This window comes from Perognathus longimembris, chromosome 1, assembly GCF_023159225.1.
Source record: "Perognathus longimembris pacificus isolate PPM17 chromosome 1, ASM2315922v1, whole genome shotgun sequence".
Lineage (NCBI taxonomy): Eukaryota > Metazoa > Chordata > Mammalia > Rodentia > Heteromyidae > Perognathus > Perognathus longimembris.
This window is the reverse complement of record NC_063161.1, coordinates 95,178,947-95,199,701: the sequence shown is the minus strand read 5'-3', so window position 1 is coordinate 95,199,701 and position 20,755 is coordinate 95,178,947. Positions and strand designations below refer to the sequence as shown.

At 38.8% G+C, this 20,755-nt stretch overlaps 1 pseudogene; it reads left to right on the top strand.

Moving 5' to 3' along the window:
- The first annotated feature begins 1,384 nt into the window (after positions 1–1,384).
- LOC125355402 lies at positions 1,385–1,889 on the top strand (annotated as a pseudogene).
- The last annotated feature ends 18,866 nt before the right edge of the window (positions 1,890–20,755 follow it).

Genomic DNA, 20,755 nt, shown 5'->3' with positions numbered 1-20,755 from the left:
TTTGAAGGAAATAACAGGACCACTGCCACCCCCTCCTTAGCTGCCATGAGGTGAGCAGATTTTTTCCACCATGCCTATCTACCATGATGTTCTGTTTTACCAAAAGCATATAGGCAACAAAGCCAAGTGACTACGGTCTGAACCCTCTGAAATCATGAGTCAAATCCTCTTCTTTCTTTCTTTTTTTTTTTTTTTTTCTTTTGCCAGTCCCGGGCCTTGGACTCAGGGCCTGAGCACTGTCCCTGGTTTCTTTTTGCTCAAGGGTAGCACTCTGCCACTTGAGCCACAGCGCCACTTCTGGCCGTTTTCTGTATATGTGGTGCTGGGGAATCGAACCCAGGGCCTCATGTATACGAGGCAAGCACTCTTGCCACTAGGCCATATTCCCAGCCCTTAAATCCTCTTTTAAGATGTGTATCTCAGGAATTGTGTCACAGTGACAGAAAGCTGACTAACATAGAACCTAATCATATGAACCCTGTAGCAAAAGGCTTTATCCCTTTTGTTTTTTAATATCAGCCATTTAAATCCAATGTCCTGCCCCTGTCCATAATGGAACAACAGATGTTTACTAGTGTAAGTATTAGGCCTGCAAAATATACTTTTTCTTGTTCAATTATAGTAAATAGTTCAAGCTATTTAATTGATCTTGGATAAATTTGTGTGTCTGTGTATGTGTGTGTGACTGTGTTTGTGTTCAGAAGGAGGAATGTGACAGAATTTGGGATTAAACTAATTTCATCAAAATAAATGTCTTTGTAAGATAAAATTTTGTTATCTAAAAAAAATAAATATTTTAAAGGCAAAGATTGAGTTTTTTCTTGAACATTGTAATAATCTTAACATATTTGGGATTGTGAATAAAATAACATTTTTTGTAAAACCTCAAAAGTTTTTATAAAACCTCAGAAATTGTAAAGAGAAAAACAGAATTGAGCCACATTTCTTAGCAGATGTCTGCTGTCTAAGGCAGGCTTTATAAAGGAAACACCGGACACAGGACTGTTTGTTAAGATCTCAGCCTGCCTTAAAAATTGCCTCATTTGGGCTGGGGATATGGCCTAGTGGCAAGAGTGCTTGTCTCGTATACATGAGGCCCTGGGTTCAATTCCCCAGCACCACATATACAGAAAACGGCCAGAAGTGGCGCTGTGGCTCAAGTGACAGAGTGCTAGCCTTGAGCAAAAAGAAGCCAGGGACAGTGCTCAGGCCCTGAGTCCAAGCCCCAGGACTGGCCATAAAAACAAAAACAAAAATTGCCTCATTTACCCAGTCACTGAGCCGCCGCCGAGGACTCAGCTGCCACCCCCTTGCTTCCCAGCGCTCCGTCCCCCCCACCCCGCCCCTGCCCGCCTTCTCCCGCAGCCGCAAAGAATCATATCATATGTCCGCTATCCAGAACCTCCACTCTTTCGACCCCTTTGCTCAAGTAAGGGTGATGACCTGCTTCCTGGTGGCACTGAGGATTATATCCACATAAGAATTATATCCACATAAGAATTAAACAGAGAAACGGCAGGAAGACCCTTACTACTGTCCAAGGGATCGCAGATGATTATGATAAAAAGAAACTAGTGAAGGCGTTTAAGAAGAAATTTGCCTGCAATGGTACTGTAATTGAGCATCCAGAATATGGAGAAGTAATTCAGCTACAGGGTGACCAGGGAAAGAACATATGCCAGTTCCTGGTAGAGATTGGACTGGCTAAGGACGATCAGCTGAAGGTTCATGGGTTTTAAGTGCTTGTGGCTCATTGAAGAGTAGAATTTCCCTCCTGTCCCTTGTCACAAGTTTAAAAACCTCACAGCTTGTATAATGTAACCATTTGGGGTCCGCTTTTAACTTGGACTAGTGTAACTCCTTCATGCAATAAACTGAAAAGAGCCAAAAAAAAATTGCCTCATTTAAATCGTGTTCCACCTAAGAAATGGTGCTAAAAATGGCCTCATCCCCTCCAAACAAATCAAGAGCCAACCAATTTCACCCCTATAACATTAATTTAGCACTGAAATTGTGGTAAATGCAATACTAAGTGGCCAAGTGAATGACATCATTGGCCAAAATTATGTTGACTTAAGTCCTATGAAGTTCAGAGTTAAAGTAGGAAGTAACTGATTTTTGCAACATTTTGTGTCTCTGGTTTAAAACAACAAGTGACTTTTATGTGCCAGGGGATCTAATCTATTAATGGCATTCATTTTTTACCAGTCATCATTTTCCCTGGAACAGACCATACTATGTAACTTGAGCAGTTAGAACATCAGAAAGGGAGTCTGGGAATATGGTGGGAGATGTAGCTCTGTAAGTACTGAGAACACTTTGTTCTCAAGAAAAGGAACACTAGGGATGGAGACAGTACTTTCTGTAAGAGATGGGGAGTTTATGAACCAGACAAATACAAAATTTTGGCACCCCAGATTTTTGAGAGAAGAATGAAGAAATTAGGCTTTTAAAAAATACAAAACAAACACATTCTACACACCAAAGAAAGAACAAACTTTCTGATTCCATTCAACACAGTTATTGCACATTGCTATGATTTAAAGATGACTTATTCTTTTCTTTTCTTTTTTCTTTCTTTTTTTTTTTTTTGCCAGTCCTGGGGCATGGACTCAGAGCCTGAACACTGTCTTTTTGCTCAAGGCTAGCATTCTACCACTTGAGCCACAGCGCCATGTCCGGCTTTTTCTATATATGTGGTGCTGAGGAATTGAACCCAGGGCTTCATGTACATGAGGCAAACACTCTACCACTAGACCATATTCCCAGCCCCTGATTTATCCTTTTCAAAAGCTATTTTGTTGGCCTGGGTATGCCCTGTGTTCAACCTTCAGCACCCACCCACCCCCCAAAAATCATCTCCAAAGCAAAACAAGACAAAGCATACGTTGAATTTTAATCCCTCTTATGCTATATTAAAAGGTTATGCCCCCATGAATAGTTTAATCTGTGCAATTACTGGATTAGTAAATTAATGGGTTAAAGGCATATCTTGAGTGTGGGTCTGCTATAAAAGCTAGTTTGGCTAGGTTTCTTGTACACACCCTGTCATTCACCACGAAGTACACTCCATCGTCTTGGGATTCTGCCAGCATGAAAGGCCCTTACCAGATGTGACTCTTCCATTTTGACCCAGATTGTGAATCAGCCTGTGATAAAGTGTTATTCGTAACAGAAAATAGACAATGATAGAAAAGCTACTACATCCCTCTGGTGATCCCCAGAGACCAATGCTGAGGGTGGCCTGACCACGTCCCTAGAGGAGTTTACATGTTCCTGAATCACTTTCTACTGCTGTCATCCTTGCTCACACTTTTCCTCATCTGGGCTTGCTTTTCCTCAACCACTCTCTTGCTTCAGAATCTTTACACTTACTGCATCAGATGTCTCAATTTACTTCCTCCTTAACCATTACTTTTCCCTTTTTTGATGGTGCTACAATTTGAAGTTGAGGCCTTAGTATTCACAGACAGGCCATTCTGCTTCAGCTAAATCCCCAGCCCATTTGGGGCTTTTTTTTTTCAAGTAGTTTCTTGCCTTTTGCCCAGGCTGGCCTGAGACACAATCCTCCTACTTTTACTCCCAGAGTAAATGGGATTATAAGTATGAACCATGTTGCCTAGCATATTGGTTGGGATGGGGATCTCCATAAGTTTTTGCCTAGACTGGCCTCAAACCACAATCGTCTTTATCTCTGCCTCCCAAGTATCTGGAATTACAAGCATATTATATATCACTACACTCAGTGGAAGATCACTTTCAAAAGGAGACCATATCTCTCACCCAACACAGGGACATGCAAATGCCCTCAAGAATATAACCTCTCTGTACTTTTCTCTTAAGTTACTTCTCTTCCTATTCATCCTATTATCACATTAGGAATGAATACTTTATGAATAATTATAGAGAGAATGAATGAGTAAATTCGTCAAAGAGACTGTTTTGTTATTTAAAGAAGCTTGGCTTAACATAGTATTTTTATGCTCTGAATTTCTTAAGATTGAAAATCAAATTCTAAGTACCCTCAAAACCCTCAAGGTCAGTAGTTTTAGTCATATGCAGTTTTATTCATGACTTAGGGAAAAGGTAGGATAAATGATCCAATTTCCACTTTTCTTATATCCCTTTTCCTTGAGTCTCCTTTATCTACAATTTTGACTTTTAGCATTTTCCTATCTTGGGATCTAATATTGATGTCAATTTCTTGTAAGACAGGATTTCTTAAACTAAATAGTAATGAATAAACAAACAAAACCCAGAAAACAAAAGAGAAAAAAACAACAATGTTTTAGGGAATTACTGTAAAGGATGTTAATTCTTTGCTTTCTTCTTCTTCCTCTTTCTCTTCCTCTTTTTCTCTTACCCACCCGTGTGTGTGTGTGTGTGTGTGTGTGTGTGTGTGTGTGTGTGTGTGTGTGTGTTGCTAGAGCTTGAACTCAGGGCCTATCACTCCCCCATAGCTTCTTTGCAAACAGCTGAGGTTCCTACCATTGAGCCATACCTTCAGTCTAGCATTTTACTGGTGAATTGGAGAGGAGTCTCACAGACTTTGCCCAGGTTGGCTTTGAATTGAGATCTTTTAAAACACAGCCTCTTGAGTAGCTAGAATTACAGGCATGAGCCACTGGCACCTGGCTTGCTTCATTATGCTTATTTCTCATCATTTCTCAATAGCCAGGAAGATGAATCGGAACTGAATAAGGCAGCTCTCTAATCTTTAAACTGGTTTCACTTGCCCCAGATCAGAATGGGGTAAGAGCATGTGAAACAAAGGGCTTGAATGTTTTAACTCTTCTAAAAGTAATAGGACTGTTTGGAAATCTTCACCTTAATTACTTAACATTTCAGTGTCAGAAAACTGGAGTGAAAAGCAAGTTTTGGTTAACATATGTAAGATCCTTATTGAAAAACCCTTATTTTTATACACCAAATTACCATGATTCTGGAGGAAGCTATTAGAAGAACAACAGTACCCCCATTTAAACAATAAAATACTGTTTGGATTCTCTCCAGTTGTCCACTGTTGACTGTTGAAATGAACAGCTGTGGGCTCTGTGCTCAGTCAGGGTTTTCACATGGTCTACATGGCCTTGGGGGAATCCTACAGTTGTCATTTCAACAAACATATCTTTGTTCTGTTGGGAAGAGGCGATTAATTTAATTCTGGCAGAATGGTATAATCCTGAGTTTGAAGTGGGTAGTTGGGAACACTAAGAACCGTTCAGAACACTGTAGGGATTAAGGGAAACCTTGCTCTCAGCTTCTATTCCTGCTGTCTCCAGGACTCCCCATTGGCCCTCTAACAAACTGAGTAGATGTGAGTCAGTGGAGGGGTGAAAGCCTCAAGTACCTGGCCATCTTATGTGCCTGCCTCAGTGCTTAGCACCCCAGAGTGGATTTTAAAGGAATATGAGATTACTATGCAATCCTGTTCTGCCATCTTGACAGAATCTAGATAAAGGAGGAGCCTATTTGGATTTTGGATTTTTTTTTTCCTCTAAACACCGGGCTTCTTAACTCTACTGTCTCTGAAGTTCTCAGGAATGTCTTACCAACTTCAGGATCTACTCCCTTTAGTGCATTTCGTGCATACCTAGAAGTGGATTTGGAGAGTCTTGGATTTGGAGAGAGACCACTTGAACTCAAGATCTGATGTAAAGCTTATTCAAATAACAAATAATAACAGTACTGTAGAGTTTTGTTGGCAGTTAAGTTCAATCATGTATGTAAACACAATTTATAAAGGATGAAGATTAATTCAAAATAAAATATTCTTGTTATTAAGCTCAACTTATTTTACCACTCTCGGTAATGAAAACCTTCAAAACTCACCTGTGGTCTACAGAATAACATTCAGTATGCTTGTAACAAGAGATCTCCACAACCGATGTCTCATGCTGCCTGTGTGGAACCTATTCTTCAAGCCATCCAGGCTTTTCACAATAATTAGAAGAAAGGCTTACTTTTTTGTATCAGTAACCTCTTTGAGCACAGTTCCCTTTTCCCAGAATGTCCTTTCATTTATCTAAGCCAGTTGAAACCTGCTCACTTTCTAAGGTTCAACTCAGGTAGCACTTCTCATTAGTTTGGAGGAGAGATTAAATGAACAAACTCAGGATGAGAAGATCATTTTATATAAAATATTCGAGCTTCTATGTTTAAAGTCATCTTCAGTGAGTATGTTTATATAGTAAACAGAATCTGTAGGAAGTTCAGTTGGTTTTATGTAATTTATTTCTATATTGTCCAGAATAAGGGAGATGGTCACAGAGATTTAACCCTTCTCACCCTGAAACCACAGGCTTCTGTTGACTTCTGCATGAAATTGCCCTTGAAGAATGAAGTCATTTGGAGAATGTGTTTTATTTTCTATTGACTTTACAATTTATAAAAGTTATTTTATGTTGTTTTTTTTTTCAGCTTTGAAACAGTGGTGAATGGTATCTATTATAGTACTGCCATAGAAGAGAAACTTATGACCCAGAAAAGTTTAGCGACTCAACAAAGTTATGAAGATAACAAAGGCAGAAACAGTCCTCAAAGCCAGTGTTCTTTCTTCTCTACTACAGCTGCTATCTGGAGCCTGGCAAGTTTTTAATTTATGTCTTCTGTTTCTCTTTAGGCAGGAATGGGCTTGAAAACATTTTTTAAATGAAGTCACTTTTAGGTCATTTTCTCCTTCATCTGTCATACCTGGTTACCTTGGATATGGAATGGGATGATGGGGAAAGTATCATAGAAGGCTGGTGGCACACATTTCTCTTAAGATGCTCCTACCCTTTGTTATGTGTTTGAGCCCAAGGAATGCAGTATTGTTGCTCTCATGTGACTGGCTTAGTCACAGATAGACACTGAGAGAAGTACCTGATTCTCTACCCTTTGTTTTGTACATAAATTTATCTGGTCCATGTAAGGGAAAGGGAATCACAGAAACAGCATGACCAAGAATGAACTAATGCAACAAAGATACTCACTAGACACTATGGTGGAAATGAACCTTACAACTTGGAGGGAAGGGGTGTAAGAAGAGTAAGTGGGAGAAAATGAGGGGGGAAGTAAGTGTTTGAAAAGAAATGTACTCATTACCTTAGTTATGTAACTGTAACTCCCCTTGTTCATCACCTTTATAATAAAGATAAAGAATAAAATAAAATACGTTTTAAATTTTTAGTAGCTTCTAGTTTAAGATAGCAAAATAAATGATGAGGGCGGTGGTACACACTTGTAATCTTGCAATTGGACAGAAGAATTGGGAAAAATTTAAGTTCCAGGCTCTCTCAGGCTGTAACCAGACCTTGTTTCAAATAACAACAATAAAACAGACAAGGTGGGCATACTCATTACTCTGTATGCCCAAGACTAATTTAAAATAATATCAGAATAAGTCAGATATTATCGCACTAGGGAGACTGAGGTAAAAGGATTATGATCTTGAGGCTAGCTTTGGCTACAGAGTTTCAGACCAGCTTGAGCAATATAACAATACTCTGTCTCAAAAAAATCAAGCATCAAAATAAAGAAGGATAAGAAAAGATAGCTAATAAAAATGTAGAAAATGATACTGGTCATGAGTAGATGAAAAAAGAGCAGTCAGTTTATGAGTACAGAGGAAGAAGAGGAGGAAGTAGCATGCCAGAAGGGGACCGCAGGGACAGAAGATTCCAGAAGAGTTTTGGACTCAGAGAATGAGCATCAGTCCAATATGTCCAGTAGCTAACTAGTTGAAACTCTGGAAAGACAAGCACTCAATAGAGAGGATGAATTGTTGCAGACCTAGTGTGTCCAGAACTGAAGGGTCATCTGCCAGATCAAAGGATACATTTGAGTCAAATAGGATAAAAACATAAAAATCTATATGTAGGGAGCTCAATGTGAAAAAAGACCAAAGATTTAAAATGAAAATCTACTTTTATGCATTCTTATTTGAGGATGTGCAAACCAAGAGAGAGGAAGATATACGGTTGGGTATAAAAGAATTTAGCTTGACTGGGTCCCTGTGGCTTGGCTTTTGTTTCTAATTCTAGCTACTTAGGAAGTGTTGTAGGGAGCAGAGCTGACTCCATCTTGACTAGGGAAACATGGTAGGAAATGATGGGGGGAGTAGATTAGGTCAACCTGACCCAAAATTCTGCTTCTGTAAATGGCTTGCTTCACTTGTTTGTCACTTGCCCTACTCCCTGCGTTAACCCCCTACATCTGTGCTATGCTTTTACCTTTATAAACCCCAATTTGAGGAATGTTCGAGGTCACAGTGGCAGCTCCGGAGTCTGCGCTGTGTCCCTGGCTGGTCAGCCCGCTTTTCAGCTCCCGAGTCTGTGCTGCATCCCTGGCTGGTCAGTTAGCTTTTTACTTCCCCAATAAATCAGTCTTTTTGCCTGAGATTGTCTTTGAGTGGTGGACTCTTGGAAGGACCAACACTGCTCCCCTCAAGCCCCATAACAGAAGTTGAGATCTGAGGAGCTCCATCAAAGGCACCTTGAGTTAGAAAAGTTCTAGAGACTCTCATCTCCTATTAACCAGCAAAATCCTGGACTGGAGGTGTGGCTCTAGTGGTAGAGCACTAGCTGTAAGTGAAAAAAGCCAAGTAAGATTGTAAAGCCTTGAATTCATGCCCTGATATCAACACATGCAACACACACACACACACACACACACACACACACACACACACACACACACACACACAGAATTTAACCTTGTCTCCAAATTTTGGCCTTGGCTTTGAGCTTCTGAGGGTTCTCTCTGCACCAGAGGAATGTGCTACCAGAGGAAGGAGTCTTCGTGTGCCTGAGTCCTAGGGCTAGTTGGAGAGTAACCTTGTGATTTAGGGAGGAGCTATGTTCCAAACAAAGGGCTTTAGGCCACACCTTGACTCACTGTAAACTGGTACTAAAATTAGCTTGGGCCCTTAATCTTGTCTACGTAGTCAGTGAAAACTCAATATGTAGGTTCTTGGTGAGTTTCCTTGGTGTGCAAGTCTTTTTTCGATCCTTACTCTACCCTAGAAGATAATGGTAGCTTTCTGTTAGCAAGTTCATCCCTCCCTCCCTCCCTCCCTCCCTCCTTCCCTCCCTCCCTCCCTCCCTCCCTCTCTTCCTTCCTTCCTTCCTTCCTTCTCACATAATATTGAGCTAAGAAATCCCTGATGTGAAAATGACAATGAAGCAGGACAAAGCAAAATGAAAAAGGCATAGTATATGATTCTTTTTATATACAATTAAAAACAAGTAAAATGACTATGGTGTTGACTGATGTGTTCTTTGTTGGTAAAAATATAAAGAGAATCAAGGAAGTGATTACCACATGTCAAAAAAGTTTTACAGGGCTGGGGATATAGCCTAGTGGCAAGAGTGCCTGCCTCGGATACACGAGGCCCTAGGTTCGATTCCCCAGCACCACATATACAGAAAACGGCCAGAAGTGGCGCTGTGGCTCAAGTGGCAGAGTGCTAGCCTTGAGCGGGAAGAAGCCAGGGACAGTGCTCAGGCCCTGAGTCCAAGGCCCAGGACTGGCCAAAAAAAAAAAAAAAAGTTTTACAGCCTCGCACGGGTGGCTCATGCCTATAATTTTAGCTACTCCAGATGCTGACATCTGATGATTGAGGTGCTAAGCCAGCAAACATAGGAAGTAGAGGTGTGGCTCAAGTGGTAGAGTGCCAGCCTTCAGCAGAAAGAAGCTCTGTAGGGACAGTGTACAGGCCCCTGAACTGGCAAGAAGAAAAAGGAGGAGGGGGTAGTAAAAGAGGAGGAGGAGTATATTTAGTGTGAAAAGATATTCAAGTTTTCATTTAAATAAAGTCTGGGAGACTCTTATCTCCAATTAACTACCAAAAACAAAAAAGCTGGAAGTGAGCTAGGAATGTGGCTTAGTGGTAGAGTGCTTGCCTAGTAGTATACATAAAGCTCTGGGTTGGATTCCTCAGTACTACTTGAGCAGAAAAAGCTGGAAGTGGTGCTATGTCTCAACTGGTAGAGTGCTAGCCTTGAGCAAAAGACACTCAGGGACAGTGCCTAGGCCCTGAGTTCAAGACCTGGGACTAGCCCCCCTCACCCCCAATAAAAAGCTGGAAGTAAAGCTGTGACTCAAGTGGTAGAGTGCTAGCTTTGAGCAAAGGAAGCTCAGCCATAGCTCCCAGGCCCTGAGTTCAAGTCCAGGACTGGCCACAAATAAAAATAACAAAGTAGTACGAAACAGGCAAATATTCACATAATGTTTGAAAAATAAAGGAATTTAGAAGTTGAGAGTCTACTCTGTAAAATTAACTTCTATTTGGAGGATACGATCTTACGATCTTACACAATATTTTCATAATTTTTTTTCAGACAAGATCTTACTGAGGCTGGCCTTGAATTTGCCAGCCTTCTTTTATTTCCTGTTGCTGATATTACAGACATATACTATCTGAAATACTACAAGCATACACCTGGATGAAATTACATATATTTGATGATCCTGGTGTTTGAACTCAGGGGCTTGAGCTTGCTAGAGAGGTGCTTTATCACTTGTGCCATAACCCCAGCCCAGAAATCCTAATTGCTTAGAAAGGGGAAGAAAAGTCTTATTATAACTCACTAGTTCTCTTTCAATTTTTAGCTAACATAGAAAAATAAAGATTACACTTTTCTGAACAATCTGTCATCCCAAGGGAGTTCAGAAGCAATCAATCAATTATTCATAGAAATCAAATCAGTTTTCTCTTTGTGCACTGTAAACTTGCTTTTGAAGAAAGTATGTTGAGACATCTGGATTTTTTTCCTTTAAAATTTGGAATTATTTTTGTCTTTTTTTTCAGTTGTTAACTTGTCTTGTAATGTCTCAGTATTTTGCTTGTCAATAGTAAAGACACCCACTGCCTATGGGAGTTACCCAAATGTCTGCTCTCACTTCTGGTCAACTTCTGGTCTTTTGTTTTGGCTTGATGGGTTGACTTCAGTGCTGCTTCGCACTTCAAATCCACATTTCTACAGAATGAAAAACATTGATTAAGTCTTCCTGCATTTCAGAAATGTATTTAGAAGATAATTAGATATAGGCACAAAGGTCAACTGATCTGTTTTTAAAACAAGGTTTACAAATAATGAGCTGCAGGCACTAAGTTCAAATTACAAGTGTATACTTTCAAATCAGTTCTGAGTCATCTGCTGTGTTTGGCACCCTTGTTTATAGTACATCTTGAGCTCTCTCGTGTGGCAATGCTGTTGATAAATAGCTGGATATGGAAAGGACAATCTGATCTTGGAAGACAAATGTGCACCTTATGTATGATGATGGGATATTTTGGAAAGTCCTGAGCAATTGTTTAAATGTGTGTGTGCATTTTCTCTCTGTCTCTGTCTCTGTCTCTCACAAATACACACATGCACACACATTATTATAATATCTATTTTCTAAGATGCCATGTCTTTTTCTCTTATAGAAATAGCAGCTAGCCCATCCTTGTAGTTATAAGAAATGTCATGAATTAATTTGGACAAGCAGCTATGTTTACAGACTGAATGAGTCTATGTAAGCCGAATTGCTAGTTGCCTGTGAACAGCTAGCTCTCTTCAGCAAAGTCTCCAAAAAGTAACCAACAAAGGAAATCTTTGAAAATTTGGCTTTGGATTTGAGTGTAGTGTAAAAGATGAGAACTCTAGCTTAAATTTCAGACTGTAGGGCAAATAAGTCTAGGTCAAGTTTTTTTTTTTTTCTATTTTTTTGTACCTTAGTTTTCTAAGCTGCAATGTGACAATCAATTTATTCACTTTTCTGTGTATAGGAAAATGAAGCATTGCCAATAGATCTGAAGACCTAAATCAATTCTTGAAAATCTAAGTCCAATACGCTGGTTCACTTGTTCCTTCCTGATGAGACTGTGGTGGCCCTCACATTTTTCACTAACAGAAAAAAGGCTTCTATCTACACTATGCATCCAGAACCAAGAAAATTACCACAGATTCAGTGGAAATCCCATTTTGTGTTTTCTTAAACATGAGAAGGCAGAATTTACGCAGAGAACATCCATGGGTAGGCTAGTCTGACCTGTTAGGAAAATTACAGAGAACAAGAAAGACAAAATATAGCACTCACCCTTCTAACAATCTTTACAAGAGATAATTTTTTTTTTAAAAAAAGAGGAAGTAAAAATAAATGACAATATGACTTTCAAATAGAGGCAAGAGAACTGATTCTGTCACTGCATTTGGAAGGAGTTTTAATTTGGAGTATGTTGGCATTAGTTGTGAAGTCAGCCACCAATTAACTTATTGAGTGCCAACCTATCTGCTAAGCTATGTATTGTGCACTGGAACATCAAATGTGAATAAGAAACTATTGTTTTGTCTCAAGGTTTCAACTTCATATGGGAGAGAAATACATAGAAATGATTACAACCTTGTGTGTACTCACACATTTTGCCTGTTGTAGTTCGAACTCAGGAAGGAGAATCTGATTCCTTGAAGACTGAGTTAGGTTTGGAGGGTCATTCTAAACAAAGGGGATATCTTGATTAAAGACACAGAGAAGTGGATATTAATCGTGCATGGGGTCAGTTTACTCATGGAAGTACAAGTGAGAGTCAAACAGCTTCAGATTGGAAGTCCTGAGAAGTGGCCCTCACAGGTTATATAACTTGAGGCACATTACTTAGCTTTTCTGAGCCTCAGTTTCTGTATCTGTTATATAGGACATTAGGATCTATCCCCAAAAGTTATTGTCAGAATTAAATGTAACACTAAATGTAAAGGATCTAATGCAGTAAAATAATCAATAACCACTCTTACTGTGAATGAATCTTATCTATTGACATGAAATGACATATTGTTTACAATAATGTGATATTATTATTATTATTATTATTAGGAGGGGGTTCTCAATTTACCACATTGATTGGAGTCCTGGGATTTGAACAAAGGGCTTTGAGCTTGCGAGGTAGGCATTCTATTACATGAGCTATATTCTAACCTTCAATTATTATTTTGTATATGAATATATAAATTGCTCATCGTACAGATAAACTATCTTTTTTGTTGTAACAAGGCTCAAATCTAGGGCCTTGTGAGTGCTGGACAAGTGCTCTACCCCTCAGCTGTATCTCTAGCCCTAGCAATTCATCTTGACAAATTTCCTACAAACTAGACATAGTACCTACTTTTAAGGGTTGTCTTCAGGATTAGAATTGATATCAAGCAAGTTCCAATAAATGAACATTGTTATTAAATTTATAATAGTATTTATATCTTAAAGACTCAAATTTATATGTAATAGTCTTATATTCATATTGAAGAAACTAGGATTTTTTGTTTGTGTACAGGCCTGTGCTTTTTGCTAGGCAGGAAACCAGTTTTTAAAGTATCACAGTTTTCCCCCAAGCTTAATGTGTGACATTAATGAATGTGTTTTCTATGTGAGTTGGTATCTAAATATCATCTAAGCACCTTTGTCTGCTTTTTCATTTGTGTGTACCTTTGCCATGTATCATACCCTTCAAACAATATATATTTAAAGAAACAGCTACTACAAGAATTGATGGCTAGCTCTCTCAAGTAGAGGCAGGGTCTAGGATCTTGCTGTGATATAGCAGAGGCTGCCCAGAATTCACTGGGTAGCTTAGGCTGGCCTTGAACTCACAATTTACTCACTGCAGCCTCCTGGATGTTGGGATTTATAGGCATGAATCACTGTGGCCAGCTTCAACTACATTTGTGTGTGTGTGTGTGTGTGTGTGTGTGTGTGTGTGTGTGTGTGTAAACAATTTTAGATCCAAAATTAGCTTTTGAAAACCAGTCTCCTTTTGAACAATGCATGTAGTCTCAGTAAGTGACAGGGACTGGATGGTACCAAAGTCTTAGTCTAGAGGATTCATTGGTCTGATCTGTAATTACAATTGTAAACCGTCATTATATTTATGAGTATTACTATGAGAATTCAAATAAGAATTTTTCTTGAGGTCAAGTGTAGAGGTCATTTGTATCAATAAGCCAGGTTGAGAATACCTTATAGGAAAATCCAGCACTTTCTAGTTTCCCCAGAAACCCCTTTTTATCTTCCTCCTGTGTCCAAATATATAATATATCTGAAAGGTCATGGGCTACTTAGTTCCAAGTATCAACATGAATAATACTGGAAATAGTTATGTGTAGGGAGAACCAGCTGGTGGACTTAGATCTCACTCTCTGATTTATAAGTTTTGATTGCAGGAAGACCATCATAGGTCTACTTAACTTGTCACCGAATATACCTACAACTTTATAGCACCAGTTATGTCTTCTGCAGACCTCTGCGCAGAACTGGCCTAAGCCATGCTGGACAGTGGGCACATATGTCTTAATTTTCAAAGAGTTTCAAGAAAGAGAATTCATAAGTTTCTTTGAAACTTTATCTGTTCTTTAATACATTATTTACATTCCAATTAAAGATATAAGGTTATATATTTAGCTTAGGTCACCTCAGTTGTAATAATGTATATATATGGTCTAGATTTGGCTACCGATTTTTTGTCTTTTTTTTTTTTTTTTCTTTGCTGTGGCAGGATTAACCTTATAAACTTTGCAGATGCTAGGCAAACACTTCATTACTTAGCTATAGCCCCAACCCTAGATTTAGGTTTAGATTTCTCACTCTGGGAGAGATTTTAAGAATCTATTCTTCCATAGATTTGCAAACAAGGGGTTTTTGTTGGGTTTGTATGCTACGGTTTTAAGAGGCTCCCTGGTTTATTTTCAACCCTGGATGTACACTTGGTTGCCGCAATGCCTATTTTAGATATTGCCTTTGAGATTCATAGTTATCACTATCCTGGTCCTCCATGTTTGACTGTTTTTTCCAGCATAGTCCTTTAGTTATTGAGTAGCTTTTGTTAAATTGACATCTACATTTAAAGTTGTGTGGCTAAAATAGTAGAATAAGAAGGAAAGGAAAAGCAAAGACAACTTAATGATCAAATTTATAACTATTTATTGACCTCCTGTGAGATACAAAGCAAAGGTCCAGTTTATGTGGGGAAAGGAACCTAAGAGTTAAAAGTTATTATGGGATATGCATGTAATCCTGGCACTTGGAAGTCTAAAGCCAGATTGTGAATTCCAGGCCAGACTAATCTACCTAGCTCGACTTTGTTTAAAAGATTGAAAAAAGCATAAAATATCAAACAGCTTTCCAAAAATTCACTCTATTTTGATGGAGCACATTTTTCTAGTAAACAATTTTGTATATGCTCTATGATTTCTAATTGCCCATTTGTAAATCGTGTGGTCAATTTACTTGCTTAAAGAAGTTACCAAAATATTCTTAAAGTTTACTAACTCAAAAATAAAGTTATCAAGTTTATTGAATTATAGTTATATAATATGGAAACCTATAAAACAAAAACTGAATGTTCTTTTCTTACCATCTGTGTTAACAACTTTTATTCCAGATCACTCACTTCTTTATTTTGTTTTTAAAATAAAATCTGCAAATTATCTTTTTTTTTCACTCAGAATTGTATCATGGGCAGTTTTTGTATAGCATACTTTTGAAATCAAGAAGTGTCAATGTGTCCAGTACTCAACCATCTTTTAAAAATTCCCTTCCCACATTCCATTGTTTAATTGAGTACTTTTCAAGGTACGTTTTGATTACGATAACTTAGAAACATTAAAAGCAAGTTTATAGTCTCAAAACACTTTTACTTAAAATGATCTTTTAAAGAACATAAAGTACATGTAGTAACCACATTATTTTAGCACAGTGGGTAGAAAACAAGCAAAAATACTTGCTTAAATAGATTATCCAAGCAAAACCAAGTAAGAACCAATGGAAATTCTTGAAGATCAACCAAAACAAGTCTTCCCAGGGAGTACAGATGTGCCATGATTGATATGAAATTATTTTTATCTCTTCCCAGGGAGTACAGATGTGCCATGATTGATATGAAATGATTTTTATCTCTTCCTAGTTTAATAAAAAAGGCAGTGAACTTGGGATTTCTACAATTAAGTTCACTTTTTATTTTAATTAAAAGATTTTCTTTTTCATCTTTTACCATGTATTAACTCATGAGAGACCATACATGGCCTCTCACCTGACCATTTCTTTCCATTGAAAGCACCAAGAGAAAATCTTTGAAGTTGCCTGTCTTGTCTTTTTGTGGAGGTTGAACATGGCATATGTCTATTTAGATTTCTATATAACTAATTGAATAGTACTTTTTGTGAGTAGAAGTTATGATTCCTGGGGAAGACATACAAAAATCAACATTTATAAGTTTCTACAAAATTACATTGACTTTTAGGGGTTTCCTACATTAACTGTAATGGGGCCCCTCCAAGGAAGGGGACCACAATGTAATGGGGTCCAAGGTGGGGATTCCCCCATCCCTCCAAGAGTCCACCTCTCAGAGACAGTCTCAAGTAAAAAGATGGATTTATTGGGAAAGTAAAAAGTATACTGACCGGCCAGGGTCACAGCCCAGATTCAGAAGCTGGGACCGCAATCCTAAAAAGCAGGCTGGTGGGCCAGGGATGCAGCTTGGACTCCACCCCCGGACTCTGGAGCTGGGACTGGCCGCCCAGGGCCATGCTCGGGGTCAGGTTATAAAGACAAATACCAGATGGTCAAGCTTGCCACATGCAAGTGGCCAATGAGGTCACAACACTTACAGAGCATGCCAGGTCACATGCAGGTGGCCAATGGAGTTACAGTCTGCCTCATAGCAACTGTTTGAACCAACCTATCATTTTAGTTAGACTTGGCGCAAGGATTTGGTGGGGCTCACATGTTGCAGGCGGATACACCTACTCATGGGATGACACAGGTTTAACCTTGACTGGTCCACAACTCAGGTGGTCAAGCAGTCTACACAATGTTATCACAGCGAAGGGGAACTTCCCTGGATAGGGTGGGGGAGATCTTAGTGAAGATGGAATCAGCTTCTGCTCTCTTTAACTAATCTGAGATGGAGTCAATCTGACACCCCTGAACAATGTTGGCGCTGACCAGATCTGACCTCCATATTACATTAACAAACTTGAAGATACTGTTGGAGGGCAAAAGCTCTGAAGTGAAAAATCAGGTGTTTGGTGAATACTGAAGTGAAGAAGGAGACAAGATTGTGGGTTTCCAGTTTCTTCACAAGAACATTTTGTCCATAAGTGTATTCATAAACATTGATAACTTTGTAAGAATTTTCTTTTTCAGATTCACAAAGATCGAAATGTATAGTTATGAATAGCTGCTTATTGAGAAACTTACTTATTAATCTCATTGTTAATATGGATAACATTTGCAATTTGTATTATTTAAATTGAAAGTGTTTCCCTACTTAAAGAAAATAGCATGGACATCTGAATATACAGGAATGTAAATTCTATCTTTTAGACATGAATGACAAAATTACTTGTTTTTTTTATTCCATTTTATCGAAAGCACTATTTGTTATGGAATTTGATTTAACTGAAACAGAACAGCTGTGTTAAACTTCAGTGCATTGGTGCCAAAAACATCACAAATTGCAAAAGTTATCTACCTATGGAAATTATAACTTTGTTGCTTGTAGCATAAAGTATGACTTTAAAATTCTTAGGAAAATGCAAGGATTTCATATTTTTCCACCTCTACATAAATATGTTACTCATGGTATGAATGGTAAAGTATGAATCATTTAGGACATATTGATGAGATGATGAGAATCTAAAGGAATATATGTGTATCTGTGTGTGTGTGTGTGTGTGTGTGTGCCGCACACAAGTACACGTTTTTGTTTTTTAGTGTTGGTTCTGGGTCTTGAAGTTGGCCTGGTTGCTGTCCCTGAGCTTTTTTGTTCAAGGTTAGTGCTTTACCACTTGAGCCACAGCTCCACTGCCGGCTTTTTGGTGGTTAGTTGGAGATGAGTCTCACAGACTTTCTTGCCTGGGCTGACTTTGAACCATGATCCTTAGGCATCAGTCTCCTGAGTAGTCCATGTAATACTGTTATAAATATGCTTTCCAGGAACCACTGGAATCACAATAATAGACTTGAAAACAAGAATTGTCTCAGTCAGGCAAAATTTACTTCTGCAGAAGGGTGTACCATCAACCAAAAATCTCGCAGGCAAGCACACAAAACAGACAAGTTGCCCCGCTTTGAATCCCTAACACAGCTGGCCCTGCTTTTCTGCTCAGATTGATTGAGCTCAGGTTCCCAACCTGCTTTCAATTGGCTAATTCGAATAGGGTAAGTTGTATTTACATAGGTGACCATTAAAAATACTTTGAAATAATATTAACAATACAAAAGCCATCTCAAAACATACCCATACCCTTTGCTATTTCTTGAACAATCTGAGGTGTGTCTTCTGAAATGAGTCTGCATTCCATTTTAGAGCAATCAGCTAAGACAAAACCTTACATTTCCAAAATCCTTCCTTATCTCAAAAGGATTTCTTTTTTCCTTTTTTTTTTACTTATTGATACTGTCTTAGCAGATAATAAACAAAAGCCAAGCTATTACACCAAAATGAGAACTTTTAAGCAACCCATTTTGATAGAAAGGACAGTTCTTTTCACAATTAGGATCACACTGTGACCTCTCTTGTTTACTTCCATCCCTCTTTTTCATTTGAGTAGAAAAGTCAACAAGAGGTTACCCTTTGCATTGTCCAAGCGATCAAGATCAAGTGGTGGTTTGTTCTGCCCTGAAGGAAATCTAAGTGGAATACTTTGGGTGCTCAACCTGTAGCACTATTAAACCATATTATACCCATGAATGATTTTAATGTTTTCGTGTCTCAAAGTACAAAACTGCATTGTCTCTCCATTGCCACTCCTGGAAGATATCTGATGATTACTTGAATTATTTTTTAAGATGTTTCTTTGTAAATTTGTGAGAATTAAACCTGATCGATCAATCATGAGCTATGGCTCAAGAAGTGCTAGGGAGCTACACTTGAGCAAAAATAAACAACGAAGTAAAAGCTCAAACATTCAGGGGCTATGAGAGGCCAAGAGTTCAAGCCTTCAAGCCCCAGGCAGGATTGGCACATTCAAACAAACAAGAACTTTAGAGGGAAATAATGATAATAAGCTTACTACAAATGGGAATTTGTACCTGACAGAAAGTAGTTCAGAGGTAGGCTAATTGCCGAGAAACAAGCTCAAGTTGCACCTGTTTGTAGTAGTAGATAATTTCTGAGAATCACTGAGCCTTTCTGAGAACTACCTGTAATCATTATTGCTTTAGGCAAGAAGGTAGAGATGTGAGAACGGGTTAGAAACAGAGAATGATTTACAAAGCATGCTTATGGACTTTATAGATGAACCTCACCTAAGTAAGCGGCCGGTACAATGTAATCATGGTGACAATCAATGATTACAACTACTTTGATAAACTTAGGACATGTGCTAAATACTAACTCTTCCTGGAAGTTGAATCATTTTAATCAGATGAATCATTTACTTCCAGAAAATACTACCCTTATAGCAGAATCCATTCAAAATTTGGAACTAAATTCTGTTACTAGTGTAGGGTCAAACTTCATGGTAAGATGACAGAATGGAGAATCAAATTTTCAGAATGCTGAACATGTAAAAACACTATCCAATTATACAGTGCCTTCATTGTTGTCTTCATCCTTCAATACTTCAGTGTACCACTCAGCCATAATTACCTTCTCTTAAACATTTTCTTCTCTACTGTCTTGTGTCTGAGGCCTTTTGTTACCAGTCTAGCCTGTCCCTATAGATACACAGTAGAATGAATTGGCTAGCCAAGGTTTGTGAGGGCCTAGTGAAATTTTTTTGTGTAGTAGTTTATCTGAAATGTTCAGTAAATATACATAATAAATTATAGCTATTGGTAGTTTTCATTATCTTTGACTGAATATTTTCATTCCCTCAAGCTTTAATATTAAAGCCAGGATGACACACTTTTCCTTTGCTTTAAATTAATTCATGAGCCCAAGTAAGGAGTCAAAAAGCATTTTACAAGGCAAGCTCTCTTGCCACTAGGCCATATCCCCAGCCCGCAAAAAGCGTTTTAATATCCGTAATATATGATATCCCTATACTAACACATGGTTACTAAATGCCACATATGAACTTCTGTATAAATGCATATTATATGCCTTTTCAATGCTATCTAGGCCAAAGAGGCTTCTTTTCATCTCCCCTCACATCTGTCTACTGCTCAGGGCCCTGAGGCCAACATGCCTCATCATTTTTGCTGAGATGTAGCATCACAGATATGTATCTCGGGTTCTGGGCTCTTCTTTCAGCTGCCTACATTCCAAAGCTCTATGAATGCAAAGAGGCTAAATGCTATACCAGTCCTAGCATAAGTTTCATGAATGTGTAGGAGTTCTAGGAGACCACAAAAGTTTGATAATGGGGTCAAATTACCTAACTGTGAGTGGCAAATGTGAAGGATTGTGTTGGCAAGCCTTACATGTGGAGCTTTGGTCAGATCCTCTCTCTCTCTGTCTCTCTCTCTGTCTGTCTCTCTCTGTCTGTCTCTGTCTGTCTCTCTCTGTCTGTCTCTTTCTCTTTCTTCATTTCTTACTGTCTCCCTCCCTCCCTCCCCCCTTTCTGTGTGTGTGTGTGTGTGTGTGTGTGTGTGTGTGTGTGTGTGTGTGTGTGTTTGTGCCAGTCCTGGGGCTTGGACTCAGGGACTGAACATTGTCCCTGGCTTCTTTTTGCTCAAGGGTAGCACTCTGCCTCTTGAGCCACAGTGCCACTTCTGGCCTTTTCTACATATGTGGTGCTGAGGAATCGAACCCAGGGCTTCATGTATACTAGGCAAGCACTCTTGCCACTAGGCC